At 43.7% G+C, this 22,608-nt stretch overlaps 1 long non-coding RNA gene across 1 annotated transcript; it reads left to right on the top strand.

Moving 5' to 3' along the window:
* Positions 1-1,821: 1,821 nt before the first annotated feature.
* Positions 1,822-20,261, top strand: LOC108799808. Its single transcript, XR_001942050.1, has 3 exons — positions 1,822-1,902; positions 13,067-13,073; positions 20,250-20,261. It is a non-coding gene; the product is annotated as an uncharacterized LOC108799808 (long non-coding RNA).
* The last annotated feature ends 2,347 nt before the right edge of the window (positions 20,262-22,608 follow it).

Genomic DNA, 22,608 nt, shown 5'->3' on the forward strand with positions numbered 1-22,608 from the left:
GTTAAACTAAATTTTCAAATGACAAGGTTTCACAATCAAGAACCAAAAGATTGAACAGAATGAAATAACAACAACCAAAGGATTATAAAACAGAATTACATTTACAAAATACAAATCCTATGTGTGTTTCTCCTAGGAGGGGACATGTGTCCCATCAGCTGTCTGCATCTTGTAATGTAGGTGTGTTTGGTGTCTAACTGATTGCTATGTTCTTTTACATTGGTGTAACCATGTTTTTATGAATGTAACTCCACCCCAGCAGTAATTATGGTACCTGTATAGAGCTTGGCTCTGATAGTTCAATCTCAGGTCAAAAACCAGACTCACAGATGTGTATTTGTTTCTTTTTTTTTTTAAATTCTTTATTAAGGTATATGAAAATAAAGCGTACACATGCATATAATCAAGTCATATTTCCCCACAGTGGGGGTCACAGCATATACAAAGAGCTTGGGTCGTTTAGGGTGGTCGGGGGTAAGTGAGAGGCCTTGATATTGGCATGTATTCCCCATCCCTTAGGATTCCAAGAGCATGCGGTATTCCGCCGAGGTGGTATACTCTATCCAGTAGAACCATGTGGCCGTGAATCTGGAGGAGGTGCCCTTGACGGAGCTAGTCAGGTCTTCCATGAGTCTGATATCATTTATTTTGGAGAACCATAGCTGGACCGAGGGCGGGGTCACCTGTTTCCACATCAAGGGTATACATGCACGGGCTGCATTCAGCAGATGCACCAGAACTGATCGAGAGTAGCTCTTGAGAGGGAAATGGTTATGGTGGAGGAGGAAAAAAGCAGGCTCATCCGGCACTGTGTGGTCAGTGAATTTTTTAGATATCGCTCGGACCTGGGTCCAAAAAGGGGTTACTAGTGGGCACGACCAGAAAATATGCAGCATATCCGCAGGGCAGGAACCGCATCGCCAGCATTCGTCTGGTGTCGCTCAGAACATCTGGTGGAGTCTGTGGGGGGTTCTGTACCACCGTGTGAGGATTTTATAACCCAGCTCTTGGTATTTGTTGCAGATGGATGACCTCAGGGAGTGCCGCAGTATCCGGTCTCTCTCCTCTTGTGAGAATCGAGTCTCTAATTCTCCTTCCCAATTCTCAAGGAAATATAGTGGTTGGTCTAGGTCGGAGGACTGTGCTAGTTGGTAGCATAGGGAGAGCGTTTTAGTGGTGGGCCCCGAGTCTGCACATGTTTGTTCGAACGCCGTAAGATTACAACTCTATGCTGCGGGGGGTGGAAGCGATAAGAGGAAGTGTGTTAATTGGAGATGTCTCCAACTACCAAGGTGCCTTAATTCAGGATCCGTGGAGAGGTCTCCCAGCGCGTGCCATGATTGTCCCTTAAGAAAATGTAGCACCCTGAATTTCCCCCTAGACAAGAAACGCCTGAACCGGCCGCCTTCCAGTCCCGGGGGGAACCCGGGGTTGCCTATAATCGGCTGCATAGGCGACGGTGCCCTCAACAGATGCTTCTTCTCAAACGCCCAACGGGTGACTCACAAAGTAGGTCCTATCATCGGGTGTAATCGGGACTTATTGGGCGGAGGTCCCGCACACCACGGTAGGACTGCTAGGGGGATATCGGACGACGATTGTTCCAAGTCTATCCAGGGTTTGGTGTCGCCGTGGTGACACCAGTCAACTACCCGGGCTAGGTGGGTAGCTACGTAGTATGTGTGAAAGTCGGGTACGGCGAGCCCACCAGCCACCTTGGGGCGTCGTAAAATCGACTGCCGGAGCCTGGGGACCTTGCCGGCCCAAATAAAGTTGGTCACTGCTGTCTGGAGGTAGCGGAAAAACGCTCGGGGGATCAATATCGGGAGGGCCTGGAGAGGGTAGAGGAGGCGTGGGAGGATGTTTTGTTTAATGACATTACATCGCCCAGTCCATGAAAATGTTGAGCGGGCCCATCCCTGGAGATCGGATCTAATCCTTTGAAGCAACGGGGGAAAGTTTAGATTGTAAGTGTTTGTCAAAGTCCGGGGGAGTAAGATGCCCAGGTATTTAATGCTTGTGGAGGACCAGTGGTAGGGGAAGTTTTGTTGGAGACACGGGGGAGTCAGGGCCAGGGGGGAATAGTCAGATTGAGAGCCTCTGATTTCTGGGTGTTGATATGATAATTGGACAGATCACCGTACCGGTGTAAGGCATCTATCAGATTGGGTATAGTGGTGTCCGGTGTCGAAAGAAAAAATAACAGGTCATCCGCGTATGCTGCTACCTTGTGTTCGGTGTCTCCCACCATTACTTCCCGAATATCTGGGTGCGCCCGAACGGTCCTAAGTAGGGGTTCTAAAGTTAAAATGAAAATGAGGGGCGAGAGTGGGCAGCCCTGTCTCGTGCCGTTGGAGATCCTGAATGTGGACGACAGGACTCCGTTGACACTGACCCTAGCCGTCGGGTGTGAGTATAGGGCCATAATCCACGACAGCATATCTGGGCCCAGTCCTACGTGTTCTAGAGTGAGGCGCAGGAATGACCAGTCGACCCTGTCAAAAGCCTTCTCCACGTCCGTTGATACAACCAGGCTTGGGATGGCTTTGGACATGGCCGAGTGGATAATATTGAGGGCACGCGTGGCATTATCTCGTGCCTTCCGGAAGGGGACGAATCCGAATGATCTGAGTGGATCAGGAGAGGGATGTGAGGGAGCAGTCGCATGGAAAGGACCTTGGCCAGTAATTTAGTGTCCACGTTTGGTAGGGAAATTGGGCGATAACTAGGGCATATCTTGGGGTCCTTGTCTGGCTTTGGGATAACCACTATGTGGGCTGACAGGGCGTCACCCGGTATGGGGTTACCCTCGTGTATCGAGTTCCATGCTGCTAACAGGTGAGTGGAGAGTAGCGTTGGGAAGGTTTTATAGTACTGTAGGGAGAAGCCGTCGGGGCCCGGAGCTTTGCCGGTGTTGGAGGCTTTGATGGCGGCCTCCAGCTCCGCGGCAGTGATTGGGCACTCGAGTGAGGTGAGGATCTCGGGCGATATCTTGGGCATGGCTGAGGCCTCTAAGTAGGCACGTATTTGTCGCTGTCGTTTTGTCAGGGACTGTTTGGTCTGCGGGCCAGGTAGGTTGTATAAGGTAGAGTAATATCCCCTAAAAACCTTAGCTATGTCCTCCGAAGTGTGACACAGTGCTCCCGTTGATGTTTTAATGTCCGGGACGAAGGTGCGTGAGCGTTGTTGGCGGAGAGCCTGCGCTAGGGAGCGGCTGCACTGGTTTCCGTATTCGTAGAAGTGACGACGACATTTGGTCAGGGTAGCTTTGGCCCTATCTAAGTAGAGGGACTTGAGGGAGTCGCGTAGGGAACATAGTTGAGCCAGAAGGGCAGGGTCCCGGCGCTGTTTATGTAGGAGCTAGAGGGCATGAATTTGCGTCAGCAGTGAGTATTGCTGGCCCAGCCATTGTTTCTTGCGTCGGGTTCCCAGTTTAATTAGAGTGCCCCTAATATATGTCTTATGCGCCTCCCAGATAATTTAAGGTGAGCAGTCCGGTGTAGAGTTCAGTTCAAAGTATGTGCGTAAGTCGTTTTCGATCTCGGAGCTCATCTCTGGATCCTGTATGAGCGTCTCATTGAGACGCCAACGCCAACACTTAGGCCCTTGAGGACCCAACTCCTGTGTGAGCATGATCGGGGCATGGTCGGAGTATGTGATGTTACCTATCTCAGTTTGCGAGATCAGTGGTAGACTGCTGTGGTGCACTAAGAAGAAATCAATACGTGTGTAGGTATTGTGTACCGCCGAGTGTAAGGAATAGTCTCTAGTGGTGGGATGGTGTAGGCGCCAGATGTCGGCCAGTTGGTGCATATGAAAACATTTTTGGAGGCGTTTCAGTGCTGCATATGGCAGATGGGAGGAGGGATTTGTGGAGTCCGTTTCGGGGTCTAGGTGGAGATTGAAGTCCCCTCCAACCACCAACACCCCTTCCCGGAAGTCATCCACCTGCAACATCACACGTTCCAAGAAGGGGACTTGGCCCTGGTTCGGGGCATAGATGTTCACCAGTGTCAACTTTCTATCTCCTATCAGGCCCTTTACCATGAGGAGACGGCCCTCCTCCCCTGCAGATACCTCCAATAGGTTCCATGGTAGTGTGCGGTTTAGCAATATACAAACTCCCCTTGATTTTTTGTCTGGAGAAAAACTGTGATATGTGGTGGGATAGTGGCGATCGCGGAATGAGGGAGCCCGCCCATCGGCCAAATTAGTCTCCTGTAAGAAGCTCACCTGTATTTTCTGTCTGTGTAGGTCCGTGAGCACCATCCTCCGCTTCTCCGGCACATTTAGGCCCCTGACGTTAAGAGATAGTATCCTGAGGGAAGACATTCTCAAATATTGTTCAGGGAAAGGGAGTGGGGGGGTAGGGGAGAACAACAAGGGGGAGAAAAGGGGGGGATATCGCTGACGAAGACTGAAGGGTTAGGAAACACTTATGGGTACTAGTGGGTGGGGTGGAACAATCAAGTATAGAGTACTTGTGGCTATGGACTAACTGGTGAACCGAGGTTCACAATCCCTGTGGCACTGTAGGCTCTGCAGGGACTAACTAGTGGGGGAACGAATCTCAACAAGGCGTAGCGCGGCTCCGTGGGCTATTAGCCGTTTGGTAAGGAGCATAGCAAACATCAATCCGGTATGTAGGGAACCGAGCCCAACTATGGCGCAGGGACAGCGCCTGGTGATGGGGTGCCAGAGGCAGGTAAAACGAGTGGCGGGAAGGGCACCCTGGTGCGTGCCGCTCCTGGGGCTCCCCGGAGCTTACCAACCTGGGAGACGGTTATCAAGTCCCCTGAGCTGCGGGAACCATCCGCTCCCTGCCCCCACCCCCTTCCAACCCCGAGACCCGCGTCGGGCTCCCCACCTCTACAGGGCGACATTCTTAACAGTGTGAACTTTAAAGCATAAAAACATTTTAAAAAAACGATTTAAACTGCTAGAGGTAGCAGTAGTGAGGCCCTAAGCTGGAAGCTTTAAACGGCTCTTAGCATCAAGACCACGAAACTTTCGAAGATAAGCCCAACGTGGGCCTCTCAGGCCCGAGTCTGTAGTGTCTGCACACAGGCTTGCCAGTATGCCGGTGGATACGTGCTGGAACTCGGTGGGGAGGGGACAAAAACAAAAGGATACTGGCAGTCTGGCGGGCCGGGGCCTGCCGGTTGGAGGTATGCATCGTGGGTTCATCGCTTCGGCCATGGCCGCACGCCAAGGCCTGCCATTCTTGGGAGATGGTGATATTGTCCGGGGTGGTGGTAGGACCGAAGTGCCCGCAAGGTCATGCCATTTGTCGGTTCTCGGGATCCAGGCACTTTGGGATCAGTCAGCTCGGGGGTAGAGAAGGGCTAGGCCAGGGGAGAGGAAGGAAGAAGCTACCCCTAAGCAGTTCACTCACAGTTCCGCTGTAACCGGTGGATCTCTCGGGCGCCGGTCAGGAGGGGCCTCAGGGGAGGCTCGTCGAGGGCGCCTGGCCCCGCGAGGTTTCGGGGACGTAGGTGCATCATCCGGGAGATGGGTCAGCCAATCCGGCAGTCTAACCGGAGGGACCTGGAGGAGGTCGCATAGGGTCGGTACATCAGCTGGGGTCTGAACCGTAAATGAGGAACCATCTTTGCGGATATGTAGTCGGATCGGGTATCCCCATCGGTACGAGGCGCCTGCTTTCAGGATCACTGAGAGAAGAGGTCGTAACATGGCCCGGCGTCTCAAGGTGTTACGCGACAGGTCCGGCAGTATCTGCAATTCCGCTCCATCGAATTCCACCGGTTTTTTCAGCCAGGCCTGGCGGAGGATGTCTTCCTTCACGGAGTAATTTTGGAGGGGCAGACAATATCTCTAGGGCGGGAGACTACCGTGGAAGGGGGGCCTAGGGTGCGGTGTACTCTATCCAGCAGGATCGTGTCAGAAGCAGTGACCGGGAGCAAGGACCTGAAAACCTCCTGTACTGTGGATCGGAGGTCCGGAGGGGCAGTCGGCCAAGGTAGGCCCCGGATCCGTATGTTCTGGCGTCTGTTTCGGTCCTCGAGGTCCTCCATGCGTAGTTGGAGAGACGCTATGTGTGGCAAAACCTCAGGCTGCACTTGCTCCAAGGCCCTAACCCGCTCGTCTATGGCCTCACAGGTGGCAGATACTAAGGCAACCTCGGTGGCGATCGTCTGGACTTCTTGCCTCACCTTCCGAAGGTCCCGTTGAAGGGCTGCTTCCACTTTAGTGACCAGGGCGGCGAAGTCTTCCTTAGTGGGGAGGTATTTTAGCAAGGCCCGGAACTCCATCGGCACGTCAGTGGGCAGCTTGCCGGACGGATAGTGGTCTGCATCCGTGGAGTCCGAGTCGTATACCCGGGGCGAGTGCAGTCCAGAGGGGGTCTCACTAGGTGCGGGAGAGATGGACCTGGCATCGCCTCGTGGTGAGCGGAGTTCGGACGCCATGTTGGACACGTTGCGGCCTCGGGTCCGATTCCGAGTCGAGGGGAAGAAATGCTGTCCCTGTCTGTGAGGGGTCCCTCTCGTGAGGCAGCTGTGCCCTCCTTCCGCCGTTTAGACATCGTTTGATAGGCAAAGTTGGGTGGGTATAAGTGGTTTTCAGTAGTATGTAGGCTGGTGAGACCACGGAGCTCGAGCGTATGCGACTTACTCCGCCATGAACAGGACACGCCCCTCCGTGTATTTGTTTCTAAACTGTTTTACAGCCAGTTTACAACACCCATTTATGAACCGGCACATACAAAGTATTTTGCACATCCTTGGCTATGTAGGGTTTGATGTTTCTGCATTCCATTCTAGTTGATCTGCTTTGTGCCAATGTGTCTGAAGCTGCACTGCAATATGTTACTTCCCATGAATGCCTGACACAGACATGAGATTTACATCGTACCTTTTGTCATTGATTTGCACATTTTGAAGAGATGAGGGTAATACTGTGTGCAGTATGATCTCCCCATTCTTGTCACACAATTTGGGATTGTCTGACCAATATTGTCACGCTGACTAGGGATGAGCTTCGCGTTCGAGTCGAACCTATGTTCGACTCGAACATAGCATGTTCGAGCGTTCGCCGAACAACGCTTCTCCTTTCTATCAGGTGATGGCCGTCTTATGCACATCAACATACAGATGCCTCCATGTCCACAGCTACTCCTACCATAGCCTCACCATCATGCATGGAGGAGTCAAGTGGTGTTGCTAGGCCTGGTCACTTGGGGCATGTTCTCTGAGTCTGCTGGCTGCTGATCACGTGCTGCACTAGAGCCCACAAATCAGAAAAAAGCACAAGGAGATATTGAACCCACAATTTTCTGCAAGTCAGACATAAAGTCTATTTTCCTTCTACATTCCAAAATGCAATATGGGTACCTCAAGGACATATTGAGAGGTGTCTGTATTATATTCTGATATGTGAAGGTAAGCTTCTACTGCAACAAAGTCAGTATTTGTACATTTTGCGCGCGCGCGCGTGTGTGTGTAAAATAAAGAGAAGGCACTGGTACCTGCCACAGAGATACCTAGTCCCCCCAAGTGTTTATATCCTACTTAATGCCTACTTAATGACACATTGTTTAGCATCTAAATAAGGGTACATGGAACATATTTTTACAAAACACTAAAACACAAACACTTACAGTAAATACATTTGTTGCTCCCCCTTAACCTAGATTCTGATTTGGCAGGATTGTACAGTTATATCTGCATTATAGAAATGCCATGTAAGAACACTTTACTGACTTCTAATAAGTTTTGGTAGAGAATAAGCTATCCCTTTATTGTTTTTCTCCTCACAGAAGGCAGACATTTCAGAAGATCAAACCCCAAAAGGATAAGACTAATATATATGGACACAAAATGCAGTGGGCATTCATGAGCAACCAGCTTGCACATGAGATTAGTATAAGGAGCTACTGAGAGCATTCTGAGTTTCTTTTGAGCTGCTTTTACATTTCCCTTGACTTGTAAGGGGAGAAAAGCAGTTCTGACATTTACAAAAGCCTGTGTACAAAAGTACTTAATCAGGCAATTAAGTGAGTAGATGTAAGTTGTGGGCGATGCCTTGAGTTTCCTGGTAACTTGACACACCTGATTTAATCCCAAGATCTTAAAATGTCATCCATTTTGTGTATCTTCAGGTGAAATAAATGTGCCCTAATCTTCTGTAGCAAACATAAAGTAAGTAATATACAGTATACTATTTTGTATTTTTATTTCAAACACATATTTGAAAGAGCGCACTAAAATATTACAATAAAATAGTACAAATATTCCTTCATCCTCCTTTAAAAGCATATTAATGATCATCTACTGTAGATGACATATGAAACTGCAAGCCAGCCTATTTTTGGTTCATAAGCCTCATATCTCTTTATATTGATCCCTCTTCATTATTAATTGAAGCAATAGAGACAAAAGCATCACTCCATGTATATTTTAGGATTAGCAATTCTTGCCCTTGGCTGTAGGGCAGGTGTTCTATTAACCTTGCCTTCCTTAACACAGACTAAAAATTAAAAACTAAAAAATATAACATATATTATTTTCTTGATATACAGACATTGACAACACATTAGCATGAGAAATAGTGTGCAGTAAGCAATGGAAAGCATCCAGGCTTTTATTTGATTAGTGCCATCAAATCTATGAACGATGAATGCTGACTGATTGCAACAGGTTATTGCAATTTGCACAATGCTTTTTAATTTATAAAGTGCATATGATAGTGATAATTAAGGGGGACATTTATCAAAACTGTAGCAGACAAAATTTGGAGCAGTTGCCCATGGTAACCAATCAGCTACTCTCTTTAGGCTGTTCAGTTAAGTTTTTAAAATGAAAGATAGAAGCTGATTGGTTGCCAAGGGCAAGTGCTCCAGATTTTGCCTGCTCCAGTTTGGATAAATTCCCCATGAAGTATTTTATGTGGTTGTTCTGACTCTTGTAAGCATAGCCTATGTCTTCCAACACAAAGTATACTGTAAGGTATGCAGGGTTCCATGTACAAGGGACTATAATCATCAATTAAATATGCAAGGTTTTACTCCATTGTACTCATCCTCATCCTCCTCATCCACTCTCATCCTGGCAGCCACACACAATAATTACAAGCTGAACTCTGGGCAGAAATGTAATCTCATTAGTGCAAATATCATTCGTACATTACAGTGCAATTGTTGATATTTTCCCACAAATATGTTCAACCAAAAATAAATTCCCACTTGAAGAATAAGGGATCTGTCCTCTTAATTTCTTTTTATTAAGACCGGTGACTGCTGGGCCCACTATTACCCTTTCCACCAATCTTGTAACATCCTCTCAGTAGTTTCCTTTTATAATTACGCCAAAGCTCGCTGTAGTGGAAGGACTCTGGGATCTCAGACTCCGGGATCTCAGACTCCTGGTGTGACTTGGCCATTTGTTTGTGTCCTTTGATCAAAAGACTAGGAGACTTCTGGCCTGTCTACCCCTATCCTTGCCTGCTGTAAGCCACATACCACAGCCACCTTAGTCCACCATTATTAGCACCTTCATAATGTACATAACAAGTTATGGTGTAAATTAACTAGTAAATTAACCAATACCCCTGCATTCAGCTTTCATGAATAGCTGTGTTACACACATCCCAGCTGCAGAGGTTAGCTATAGGGACAATTAAGACCTTGAAGATGCTAACCTATAATCCTAAACTTCCTTTGACACTACTTTACATTGAGAGTGACATTACTCATATGTGGTTCATATGACACATTAAAGCTGGCCACACACCTTACAACCATCGCAAGACTTTTGTCTTGCGATGGTTGTAAGGTCATTACACAAAACGTACGATCTGCCCATCTTGGACAGGCAGATCGTACTTCCGATGACCGCAATGCTGAACGGGCAGTGTGCGCTTGCGCAAACTGGCCCGTGCGGCATTTATCTTAGGAACATGCCACACACCCGCCGACAATCGTACGGTTCGCGGGATTTCCCACGATTATCGTACGATTATCGCAAGGTGTGTGGGCACCCTAATAATGACTTTGTAAAACAAAAAGTATCTGAAAAAAAATCTATCTTATAAAAAAAATGCTAAGAAATGTCAGATTTAGGTTTTTGACGTAAAATAAAAAAAAAAAATAACACAAGTAAATTTGTCTACATAAATACATAGGGTATAAACGGTGATCCACCATATATGCACAATGGGGGCATTTATGCAAACTACAAATAAGCTATTGTTTGCGGTTGCTAATCTGTCCTTTCTGTAAACAATTTGCCTAATTATTTAGCTGCTAAAAGAAATACGAAATATATACATGAAAATTACATATCTTTGTGTGTTTAATGAAGGGACCCTGTCTTAAATTGGAGTGTCCCTAGCTAAATGTATTGCATTTGCAGATGAGCTGTAACCAGCCTGAACTTTTTTTATTTTCTATAGGAAATATATTTTATATTTTCTCTAGTAAGGTTTCATCTAAACTCAGGGAATTGGTTATTTTTGCCTGCTGCTGTTGAGTTGTCTTCAGTAGTTAATGTATGAAATAACAATCTATTATGAATATTTATCTGGTTTTGCCAGTCACAGAGGGTTTAATTCAGTGATTTGAGCAGAGAAGATAAATAATGGGATTAACCTTCTAGAAGGGTTTGGGCTTATGTTTGATGTCCCAGCCAGAAGCATGAGCTAACGCCTAAGGAACCCAATTGGTTTGCTGGAGGACATTTCCAGAAACAGCTAGAGCAGGAGATGTCTATCTTTATGGAGCAACTCTAGAGAAATCAGGAAAATGGCTTCCTGTATGGAGCATCTTCAGAAAAGTCTGCTTAACCGAAGAGTGTCCTGGTGAGCGTAGGAGAAACTGCGACCAGAGGAGATACCACAGAGAACTCACTGCTCAACATTTGAAGGTACCACAGGTGCCTTTAAAGGTACCACACACTTCTCGCATTGGGTCAAAAAGTCAATCACTGTTAGATAGCCACCGTTAAGGGCCACTAAAAATTCTGCTGCTACCAAATGTCCTGAGATATTTTGCTATTTTTGTGTATCCTGTGCCCCTAACCCTCTTTCCAGAGATAACAGAACTAAAAAAAAAGCAAACATGTCTGGCCCCCAATTGCTTGTGTTCCTCCCAATAAGCCAAGGATCCACCCGGAGATGTTAAATGCTAGTCTGCCACTCTACTTAGGGGGTCATTCCACAATGCCCAGGTGGGAGCAGTGCTACATTAAAAAGTGCTCCTTAGCACTTCTAAGTTCTGTGATAGTTGTGAGGTTACATTTTATCACTAAATAGGTGCTCACAGTTGCAGCGGAACAGCAAAAACAAGCAGACAATCTCTATTTGGCCACACTAGCATACACATATAAAACTGTTGCTTTGGTCGCAAAACAGATCCAACGAATAATGCTAAAATGTTTGCATGCAAACTACAAATTAACTGATAGCGACTGTTTAACTGACAGCCGAGTTGTCGTCTTGTGGACAATGCTGGATGTGATGATTGACCCTGGATTTCGTCGCTGCATCCATTTTTGGGATTTTTTTTCAAATAAAGGATTTGTCAAAAACCTGTATTTTGTTTTTTTTTTTCAATTAAAGGATTTTTCAAAAGTTTGGCCTTTTTTCAAATTTTAAATTTAACCCTTTACTCATGCATAAGGGGGGGGCTGAAATCAGCCGTACAGAGCCAAAGTCAATAGCCGCACACCGTTCAGTTCACTTCGACTCGGATATTCACTTGGCTGCCTTTGGCAGCTTTGTAAATAACCCTCTAAGTATTAATATTATGGGAAAGGGGATTGCTATATGTTCACAGGCTTCAAATTGGGGGTGGTCACATAACTCATGGGCACTGAAGATTTCACGGTGTGACCTGGTGTGCTCAGGAAAAGCTAGGATGGAGAACAAAAGTCCAGGGAATAGGAAAGTAGGATATGCCTTTAGGTAATTGTTATTCTCAGCATAGAGTTTAGATTTGTTTTCTGTTTGTTTTTTACAACTTGTTTAAGACTGATATGACAGATGCTTAAATGCTTAAAGCAGAACTTCAGCAAACAAATACATTATAAAATTAATTGGATCATGGAAAGATAAAATAACAGAACCAATTTGTTAGGAGCATGTTAAATGCTCCTATCCCTGTCGCAACCACTCAGCTCCATCTGGTGGTTGCCTCTTGTAACTGCACCTACCACAGTCTAGTCAGCTGCAGGCTGATCAGGCTAATCAGCCTGGCTACACACCCCTCACAGCCTGGGCGTTGGTTAGTTGTGCTCTATTTAAGCATCACCAGCCCACAGCTATGGGCTTGTGATAGTTCCAGTCTTGTCTTGTTTTGTTCTGTCTACACAAGCCTGTATCCTGATCCTGAATCCCAGTCCTGCCTTGATCCTGAAACCTAGTCTTGCCTTGGATCTTTAATCCTATACCTGTTTTGTTTCTTGTATTAGTTCCTGTCCTGTGTTTGTTTCCTGTTCTTGTCTTGTGTCTTGCTTTCTGTTTGTCTTGTACCTTGACACCAGTCAGTACGTCTCCTTGTTCCTGGGGGCCAGCCTGTGGCATCACCTGATCAGAGCAAATAGTTTAAGTCCTGGGGCATCCAAGTATCGGTAGATGTGCTTGCCTTATGGGAACTGTGACTGCTAAAGGTGAAACAACTTGTGACTATTTGTTGTGACAGTGTGTGTCCACAGATTTTTGTGACACAGCTGTAGCTGCAATCTTTACTTTCAATCTAAAAAATTCCCAGACAGTACTACTTTCCTACCACTAGTCTGATGGTTAGCATCAATTAACCACTACCTCTGATATACAGTTTGGCAAATGCAGTCTACTGAACCAGGTCTGGTCCTTAGAGCTGCAGAACATTAGATAGCCTGGTGTAGCCCTTCTCTGTTCTCAGCATTATAAATTGCACCAAAGCTCTGACTCCTAGTAAGAAATATATACTAGAGAAAAACCTTAGCAGCTACAAAATGGTTGATAGTTACCCATCACCATAAGAGTAATACGGAGGTTTGCAATTACAGGCTACCTTTGAAAACTGCTATTTGCTTGGTTCTCTCCAACTCTATTACTTTCTGACACACAGGCCAGAAGTTCCAGGTCAGCAGCTTAGACAGTATTTAAAATAGTACTAAAAGCTCTGCATTTTTTACCTTATTGCATTCTCTGCATTAAGGTTACAAAAATGCCTTGATGCCTTGGCATTGCCCCCGACCTCATAACACTTACGTTTGGTCCATGTTCACCCCGCCTGAACCGAGACAATCCGCTGCTTTCCCAAAGTTCCAGGTTGTAGAGGAGGAATGCCGAGGGCAAGGAGTACAGGACAGCAATAGGCTTCTGCAGCTGCCTTTCAAATCACTGTGAGGAGGGAGGAAGTGAGAGTAGGTATATGGCCTGACAAGAGCTGGTTGTTCCAGTGGATACACACAGATTAGCTAAGTTCCCAGTTGGGAGCGTACATGCACCAGTATCTCCTTTGCAACCTGCTAGGCAAAGGAGATACCCATAAACAGGAGGAGCCACGGTATGAAACCTTCAAATTATAAATGAAATGGCACAGTTTAAAAAAAATTCATTAGGTGCTGATTAAAAAAAAACTGAAGGGTTTAATATCACTTTAAGTCCAAGATCAGCCAGGTAACTGGCATTTTTAGAAAGAGTTTAGCAGTGGCAGTACCGGCATTTCATTCATGACATTGTATTAATCAATATAGCCCTCATAGAGCATTGTTTAAAAGAAAAAGGCTCTAGTTGAAAAAAGTCATATTTAAAAGTTGATTAAAAAAAGCCTTTCTTTCAGTAGTCTTGTGGTGAAAATGTTTCTTAATAGAGATCCTAAGTCTTGCTAAATAGATTCAGACAATTTAGTTTACATTTTTAAATAAGGGACCATTACGGAAATAGAGGTGCATATGATGGATTACTTTTAGGTTATTGTAAAAAAATATAATTATGCTCTCGCACAAAGGGAGCAAAGGAGGCTGCTATTAATTTTCAAGAGCAGCTTTTCATGAATTATAATTAAATGACAGCAAAACCATTTTTATGCAGTGAGAAATCTCTTTTGTAATTGAATTTATAAGTACTGGTTAAGAATAGAAACGAAATTTGAGGAAAAAAATGATATACTGTACATCAATGAACACATAAATGCTTTATGAACATCTTTAATGCTTTCAACCATATACAAATTAATACGAAGTATGTGCATTGTAGGGCAACTGTTTATTGTTTTAACATTTCTGGCTGTCACTAGAAACTTTTCAGTAGATCTTTTCTTTAAAAGGGTTGGGTGCGTAGGGGGACAATGAAAAGTAATCGTTGGACTCGTGCATGGTGCATCCATTATCTCTTTCTCTGTCAGCTTTCTGGTGAAGGACTGAAGAACATGCTACATTGAATAACAGCAAAATATGTAATCTTAACAGTAATAATTGATTGATAATAGGGCGAACATAGTGTGTGTGTGTGTGTGTGTGTGTGTGTGTGTACATACCATTTTTCACATAACCATAATTACCTTTAATAACTTGTTGATTATTAGCATTTACATAAGAAAAAAAAAATCATATGTGAACTGTGGAGATGAAGAAAACTTTATACCCATTCTACCATGTGGAGTGGTAGGGCAGCTCTTTATTTCCCTCACTTCCTGTTCTGTCTGAAACCTGTCAAATTCGTCAAAAGTGGGTAGATTTTCCATTAATTCATGATGTGACATCCTTTAACTATACAGGTAAAGGAAAATCTCCCATGGGCGCAAAGATAGAAAAAAACTCAGAAAGATAATCCTTTTCCACTTTCACCAAATATAAAAATAGGCAGAAGTTTGGCTTTAACCAATTCTAACAGAAAATACTTATTTTATTGCTTACAAAAGTGTCACATGCCTCATCGTTACATTGACATTTTGATCTCTCACATCACCTAAACCCCAACCCCCCCACCCAAAAAAAAAGATTCCTATATTAGACATAAAAACAACACTTTTGTCATCCAGTAAAATATTTGAAGGACAATCTTAAACTCTACACGCCGTTAGGATGTTCCATCCCTACAACCATGGCCACCGGGCCAGGGTTGTAGGGAAGAGGCCCTTGTCCTCATCGACAGGGTGCTCCTCTGACAAAGCACCCTCCCTATGTTGAAGGCATATGGACTGGTATGGTGCAGGAGGGGGTGGGCACATACTCGTTACCCCCCTTTCCTGCTGTGCCAGGCTGCTGCTTGGATCAAGGGTCTGGTAAGGGATTTTAGGGAGGCCCAAGCTTCTTTTTTTTGGCGTAGGGGTAAGACTTAAAAGGGTCTGGGATGAATTAGGGGGCGACCCCACACTTTTTTTTATTGTTTCTGTGGACTGTCAAAAGTTAAGAAATGTCACTTTTCTGCAACAAATTTTCATTCGTAAATATCATTAAGCTCATCTGAAATAAATGAACATTTCAGATGTAGACAAATCCGGATATTCAAACAAATTGATTTTCCAATCTGAATCCCGAAAAACAAATAGAAATACCAAAAAATCAGAATTTTTTTTTTTTGCCGGTGCACATATCTACTATAAATGTGCACCAAAGCTATATAACATGTACCAGAGTTACATTATCTCAGCACCAAGCTCCATTCTCTGCCTCTGTAAGACCAAACATTTACAGTATACTGTACATGAGCTGCAGCAAATGAAAAATAAAAATTTGTGTGGAAAAAAATATTTTTGCAGCAGGAGACATACAAAGTCTCTTCTACCAAAAAAGTATAAATCTTACTTTAGTTCCATGTTAAAGTTCAACACCTTTGTCCACATGCAGGGCATACAAAAATATGAACCCATATCAAGGGAAATGGCATTTATCAGGCTTGATAAAGCTAAAAATTAAAGTTGATGCTCGGCAGGTTCAGTTAATTCATTGAAGCCCCTAAACTTTTCTTTGGATTCTGCTCACCTTAGCACATGCAGATTGAAAACCATCATACAACCTGGCAACTGTAACTAGCAACCTAAAGTGGCCACATATCTGAAGCTGTGTTTTTTACATCACTGCTCTGTGGAGCTGCCAGGCAAGCTGCAAGAAGCACATTATCCAAAAGCTTTTCTTACTGGTTCTCTAGTCACTATTTCTAACACCATTTGCGATTGCTGAATACTGTTGAGAACCAACTGTACTTCTTGTCTTTCCAACTTAGTATATTGCATTCTGCCATACTTAAATATTCAGTTTCCAAAAAGCCAACTGCACTTTCTCAGTTTGTGACCTCCATCATATTTCTAGGTCCTAGTTATTTTGTCGAGATCATGCAATTTTATAACGCTTCACCTCATGGCCCCGCATAACTTATAACTAATTCTTGTTATTTTTTTAAAGCTGAAAATTGTTGCTACTGTTAAATCTCATAGATATGTGACACAAGACATACATTCTGTTCAGTGTTTAATAACATGCTGGAATGCTTACAGCAGTCATGTTTCTGTGTGGTTACATCTCATTCCACTTGGAAAAGCTAGCTGTCTAAGCATAAACTGCAGCAGAGATTTGACAGAGTATCATTAATGCACATTCCTAGCGAATTGTTATGGAAGTCTTACACAATAAGCTTTCAAAGAGCTTGACAACCAGCAATGTTCAGGATCACTATAACAAGCAGGCATTAAAACCAATTGAATTCCAAACGTTGCTAAAAAGAATAATATAAAAATGGTTGTTTTCACAAACAAATTACTTTTTGATCAGGAGTTAAAGTGTATCTATCACATTTGTTTACTTTTGGAGAAGTGGTGAGAGGTCAGATCTCTAGTCAGACTGTGTCCCAGTAAGGGAGACTCACCCTCTGTATTGGTGATCACTGCCACCAAGACTAAAAGTTAAGTAAAATTCCAAGTTTGTGTTGGGACAGGGTTCAATCAATGCCTGGCCTTTACTGCTGTCCATCACATCAACAGACCCCCTCCCTTCAAATCTGTAGCATGCCCAAGGGCTGGAGGTGGAGCAGACCTGGAATGAGGCTAATTTACATCCTCTTCTGAATGGATCCCACCATCACATTTCAATGGTGCTGGCAACTGGCCTGACATTTAAACACATGCTGCTGTGGGAATATTTTGAAGCACCCAAGTTCAGCAGCACTGTCAAGAACTTGTGTTTTTTCTTCTTGAACACATACAGTAAATGGAGATGTACATTGGTAGGGTGCACACATCAATCTGAAACACATCTCAAAAGATTGAACTTTCCACTCATTGGCACGATGGACAGGACTACCACTAATACAATGCTCGGGCCTCTGAACGTTATATCCGTTCTTGTGTGAAAAAAAGAACCTATCAGCAGCCTTTGTGAAGACTCTGGAGAAGCCACCTGGCATGCATAAGTAATGACAACAAGACACTTACATGTTGTGCTTTCAATGAACACATCAAGCATCTTGATGAACTGGCCCAAATTTGCACAGTGGGTGCCACTGTTAGCACCCTTACGGCCGGCATCCCTCGATCAACTGATTGGAGGAGCAGGCTGGAAAATTCTCAACTGGATGGAGCTGGCAGCCAATCGGCTGGTGGCCACTGTCAGATAGAATGCAAACAGCAGTGAATTCCTTCATCAACATTCGTAAGTGCTGATGGAGGAATCTGTTTCCTCCGTCAGCCCGCAGGTTGAGCGAAGAAAATATATATGTGTAGACTCAGCTTTAGCCTCATCAATCAAATATATGTTACGCTTTCCAGTGATGCCATTCTGCAGGAGTCAATAGAAAGCTCTGAAAACAAAAGTACAACTGAGCCATTTCATGTATGCAAAGGCCTTAGTAGGATATACTAAAAATTACTGTTGCTAACTTTTACATAAAAAAACAACAGATGATACACATAATTTCAAAAATGCATGCACAAAAACAGCCATATTTATTTTAAAAATGCTTCCAAAATAAAAAATAGCTCTGATGCCAAAACTCAATACTCAAATTAGACTTTCTAAAACTGCCAGGAAAAAAGTACATAGCTTTCATTTAACAAATGTTAGAAAATGAAATTGAATTGGTGAAAGTCCAAGATCATTAACTGGCAATAGGGTCACCATTTGTGTCTAGCTGTAGTACACTCTGTGTGACTTTCACCACTAGTTACTGTATATTATTACTTATTTAAGGGAACTTATTGCAATCCATTTTTATAGGATTTTTTGTTTCATTTCTCCTTTAAGGAGACCATCCTTTGCTGGAGGCTGTTGTTTAAAAAAAAACAAAAAAGTTCTTCATTCCTTGTTTTCTAGTGGGTCCCCGCCATGCTCTTCCCCCCACCCCCTGCACGAGTGCCACCATTGTTCTAATGGAGGCACCCGTGCACACTCGTCCCCGCAGCGGCTGTGTGCGTCTATAGACACACAAAGCCCTGTGGCAGGCCATGCCCCTTCCTTCTTTGATCGGGGCGGGGTTGAGCGCAGCTGACAGGTAAGTGTGGGGGAGACTGGGGGGGAATGGGGTAAAAAAAAAAAGGTGCTGGGCTGTTTTTACCCTAATGCAGTGAATGCATTAAAGGTAAAAAACGCCCAGACCTTAATACTACTTTAATTGTTCTTTTACACCTCATGCTAAATATGGAGAAGACTGACAAGCTGTTAATAATGTATAAAGCAAAGTAAATATTTACTGGGCTCAACATGCAAAAGGACCATTAAAATTATATCTTTGTTGGGGGAATACCAAACTATATTGAGCTGCAATGTTTCAGTAATGTAATCACATTTGTTTAAATTACATGTAAAACATTTAGCATAACCTTTTATTTTGGGCTGGGCTTTTGCTTGAGAGTATTTGCCATCTGTAGAGTACTCAGAATATTTGTGGTCTTTAACTGCACTCCATTAATGTTAAATAATTTTCCAGCCTAGCATCTCAGTATATATTAATTTTACTTATACAACATTGGCTATCATATCCTGCTGAGATAGCTCAGCTTTTAGATTAAACATAAATCTCATCCACATCTTCTGTACAAATGGAATTTTTGGAACATTAACAATGTAATTCATGGCAATCCACTTCATAAATGATCACAACATTTTTAGAGTACAACAGTGCCATCTAGTGTGTGCAAAGACGAGGAATACTTGAAAGTACTATTTCTGCATTTTACATGGACATGCTTTTTAGAAGGTAATAAAAATGCAAATATAAATTATTCCAACTTTATGTTTCCATGCCTACATAGCAATTGATGTAGCTGTGTCTGTTTTTTTTTTGCTTGTTAAATGAAAATATATTTAAATGAGCCATAAAAATAGAGGGTAATGAAACATACAGCAGATATTAAAGTGACTCCGTAGTTTCTTTAAAACCTTTATATTAGATTGAATTGAATAAAGACCAGGGTCTATCCAGTTCCACCTATGCATGCGAGTGTGTGTGTTGTGTGAGTTTAATATCATCTGCAAAAAACAAAATTGAGCAATTTAATCCAATCTCTATGTCATGGATGAATAAGGTTTAACAGCACCCCACTCCCAACCTTTGCCCAAATACTCCCAACCTTTGCCTAATATTATGTGAGACTGTACAGCCTGGTCATCATGAGGGTTCAATATTTCTAACATCAAATTGCATTCACCTTACAGATTACCTTTTAGAGGGTATGGTCTCAAAAAGGACTCCAGCCAACTGAGTTTTCTTAACATCATCCCTAAGCTATGCTAAGGTTACTCTTTTGACTCATACAACTAATTTAAAAAAAACAGACATCTTCTGCTTCTATACACTAGAAGAGTACTCCTACAACCAATAAATGCAAAATGTGTTGAGGGTTCAGGATGTGTCCTCAAGATCAAAAATTTAAAGCACAGTCTAAAAGAACAATTTACATCAGGTGGCAAATATTCTTGTAAAGCTTATCTAGACCCAAGAGATAGAGTAATAAACTGTCTAGCCCCAAAAAATAAGTCACCACCTGCTTTTAGCTAAGCAAATAGGTAAGAGCCTTCCATTGGATAATTAGTCTAGGTTCAGCAATGTTATGTACCCCAAAAAAATGAGGTCAGCTGCCTACCTGAATATCCCATATCTCTGAAAGACCAGGTTTTCCCATTAATGGATTTTTTGTTCCTTGATGGCACGGGCGTATTCCAAGATGACAATGGCAGGATTCCTCGGGCTCAAATTGTGAAAGGGTGGTTCAGGGAGCATAAGACATCATTTTCACACATGGATTGGCTACTACAGAGTTCAGACCTTAACCCCATTGATAATCTTTGGGATGTGCTGGAGAAGACTTTACACAGTGGTCCAACTCTCCATCATCATCACTACAAGGTGAAAAATAAGGTGAAAAATAAATGCAATTCTGGATAAAAATAAATGTTGTGACATTGCATAAACTTATTGAAATAATGCCACGGTGAATGGGTGCTGTAATCAAAGCTAAAGGCCGTTCAACTAAATATTACAGTGTGACTTTTTTTGGCCAGGCAGTATACAGTATATTGCAGCTTACTAGTCCTTAGATGCGGTGGCTGCATTAGTTTTCTTCAGGCTTTTTGGAGGAGGCTTTTAGGCTTTTCTTTTTGGAGCAGCAGCATTTTCAACCTAAGACATGACTACAGAACATCTCACTATCTCCTCTTCTCCAAAGTTTGTCATTGACCATATTTGATAATGTTACTCAGGATCTGCGGTGAAGTGATTACGTTAAAGCAGTTCCAGGGATCTGTCATTTAGGGAAAGGAGTGCGATGTGTATATATCAGCGGGCATCAGGTTGTTGTAACTGACAATGGATTTACATCGTTGGACACTAATATTGATAAAAGATTTAACCCCATCATGACTGAGGCCTTTTATTTAATTTTTTGCACCCATGTTATATTCCACATTTTAGCCTGAAAATTACTTAAAACCCCCAAACATTATATATTTTCTGAAAGCCAAGACCCTATAGAATATAATGGTGGCAGTTGCAAATGTTTATGCTGAACGATATTAGCGCAACTCCTTATCAAACCCCAAGGTTAGGGAAAAATGTACTTAAATGCCCCAAAACACAATACAATACCCATTTTTATAAATATAAAAGATGAGGATACAACAAGTAAATAGATACCCAACATGCCCAGGTTAAAAATTGTGTGCGTCCGTGAAACGGCAACAAACCTCAGTACCCCAAAATGTCCGTAGGTGACGCTTTAAAAGCCCCTACAGGTCATAATTTTAGAGATACCCAAAAACCAATAATACTGGCCCTAGAATTATTGCTCTCACTCCAGCATGCATGGCGATACACATGTGTAGCTCGTTCGTCGTTTTCATATGTAGGCGCACTCGACACATGTTTACGTGGCGGCACTAGTGCTCACGGGGGGCTTTACGTTTTTTTTTTGTATTTTTAGATTTAATTTTATGTAATGTTAATTTTAAAAACTTTTACTTTACTTTAATTGCCATCACATAGGGGGGCTTACAAGCCCCCCATGTGATAGCAGATGGTGGCGACAGGTACTCTTTAAGGTGATTATGGAGGTACAAAAGATCCGCAGTGTCACCTTTACACTCCAAATAAGCTATTGAAGTGCAGATCACACTTCAATAGCTTATAGCTGGGCTTCAGGAGCCCAGCACTGACAGCTATGGGACCGGAAGTGATGCAATCTGCATTGCTCCCGCTTCCATAGATTGGGGAGGGGATCGACGAACGGAGGTTCGTCCATTTCCTCCCCAGCTCCCCGCCGACACCAGAGAAGCCCGGGCCCATAGGAGGGGCAACGTAGCCCGGGAAGCACGGCGGGGATGTCGGGCAGGGTGGGGGACCCCTTCACTTTAGTCGCCAGAATCGTTTCTATTGTAAAGCCGACAGTCGGCTTTACACGTTTTACAAGTTTAAACAGAGTCCCGGTGGCGAAATTTAGTTTGCCGAGACTGCATTTAGTCTGGCTGATTGTATAGTTTATGTGCATTTGGTTTTCTCTAAGGAATCTGTTATTGATTGCACCGTCCTGCTTGCCAACAATGGAATACTATGGATATATTTAGTATGTCTCTCCAGCCAATCACTAGGAGTTTCATGGCCAGTGGTGCATTTTAGCAGAGGACATACATATCTGGGTCTGACCATGTGAGAGCCTCTTTCTCCCCCCTGGCCTCCTGCCTGGGGGAGGTGTGTTACATGTGTGTTGTCTGACCAAGTCTGAAGCCTGCAGGTGACCAGTTGTAGACCTGGTCGGGGTCCAGAATTATTCCTGCAATAGAGAACCAGGGAGGAATTTCATCTGCTGCAGAGAAGCCAGGATGGGCTTGGACCACAGAGTGAGAGATCTAGTGTCTCACCTAAGAGAGATCTTAAAATGTCTGCCAGCTATGGTGCTCCAACACAGTGTAATCGTACGTCTGGTTCAAAGATCCTGTACACTATGAAGCTGGAGAGCCTTTGGTGAGTCTGAAGTTCTGTATTCCTTAGAAGTTGCAGCTCTATTCTAAAAGTGACTGGTGCCCTATTTTACTCCATACATCTCACATTCCGGCTAAGGATCCATCCCTAAGGTAAAATGCCAGGCCCTCCTGCCCTTTGAATCCAAGGGGGCGCTACACTAGTTTTAAACAGACCAGAGCAGCTGCCATATTTGCACTTTTGTAGCCTTGTATAGCATGA

This window comes from Nanorana parkeri, unplaced genomic scaffold, assembly GCF_000935625.1.
Source record: "Nanorana parkeri isolate BGI_ZX_2015 unplaced genomic scaffold, ASM93562v1 scaffold1822, whole genome shotgun sequence".
NCBI classification, from domain to species: domain Eukaryota; kingdom Metazoa; phylum Chordata; class Amphibia; order Anura; family Dicroglossidae; genus Nanorana; species Nanorana parkeri.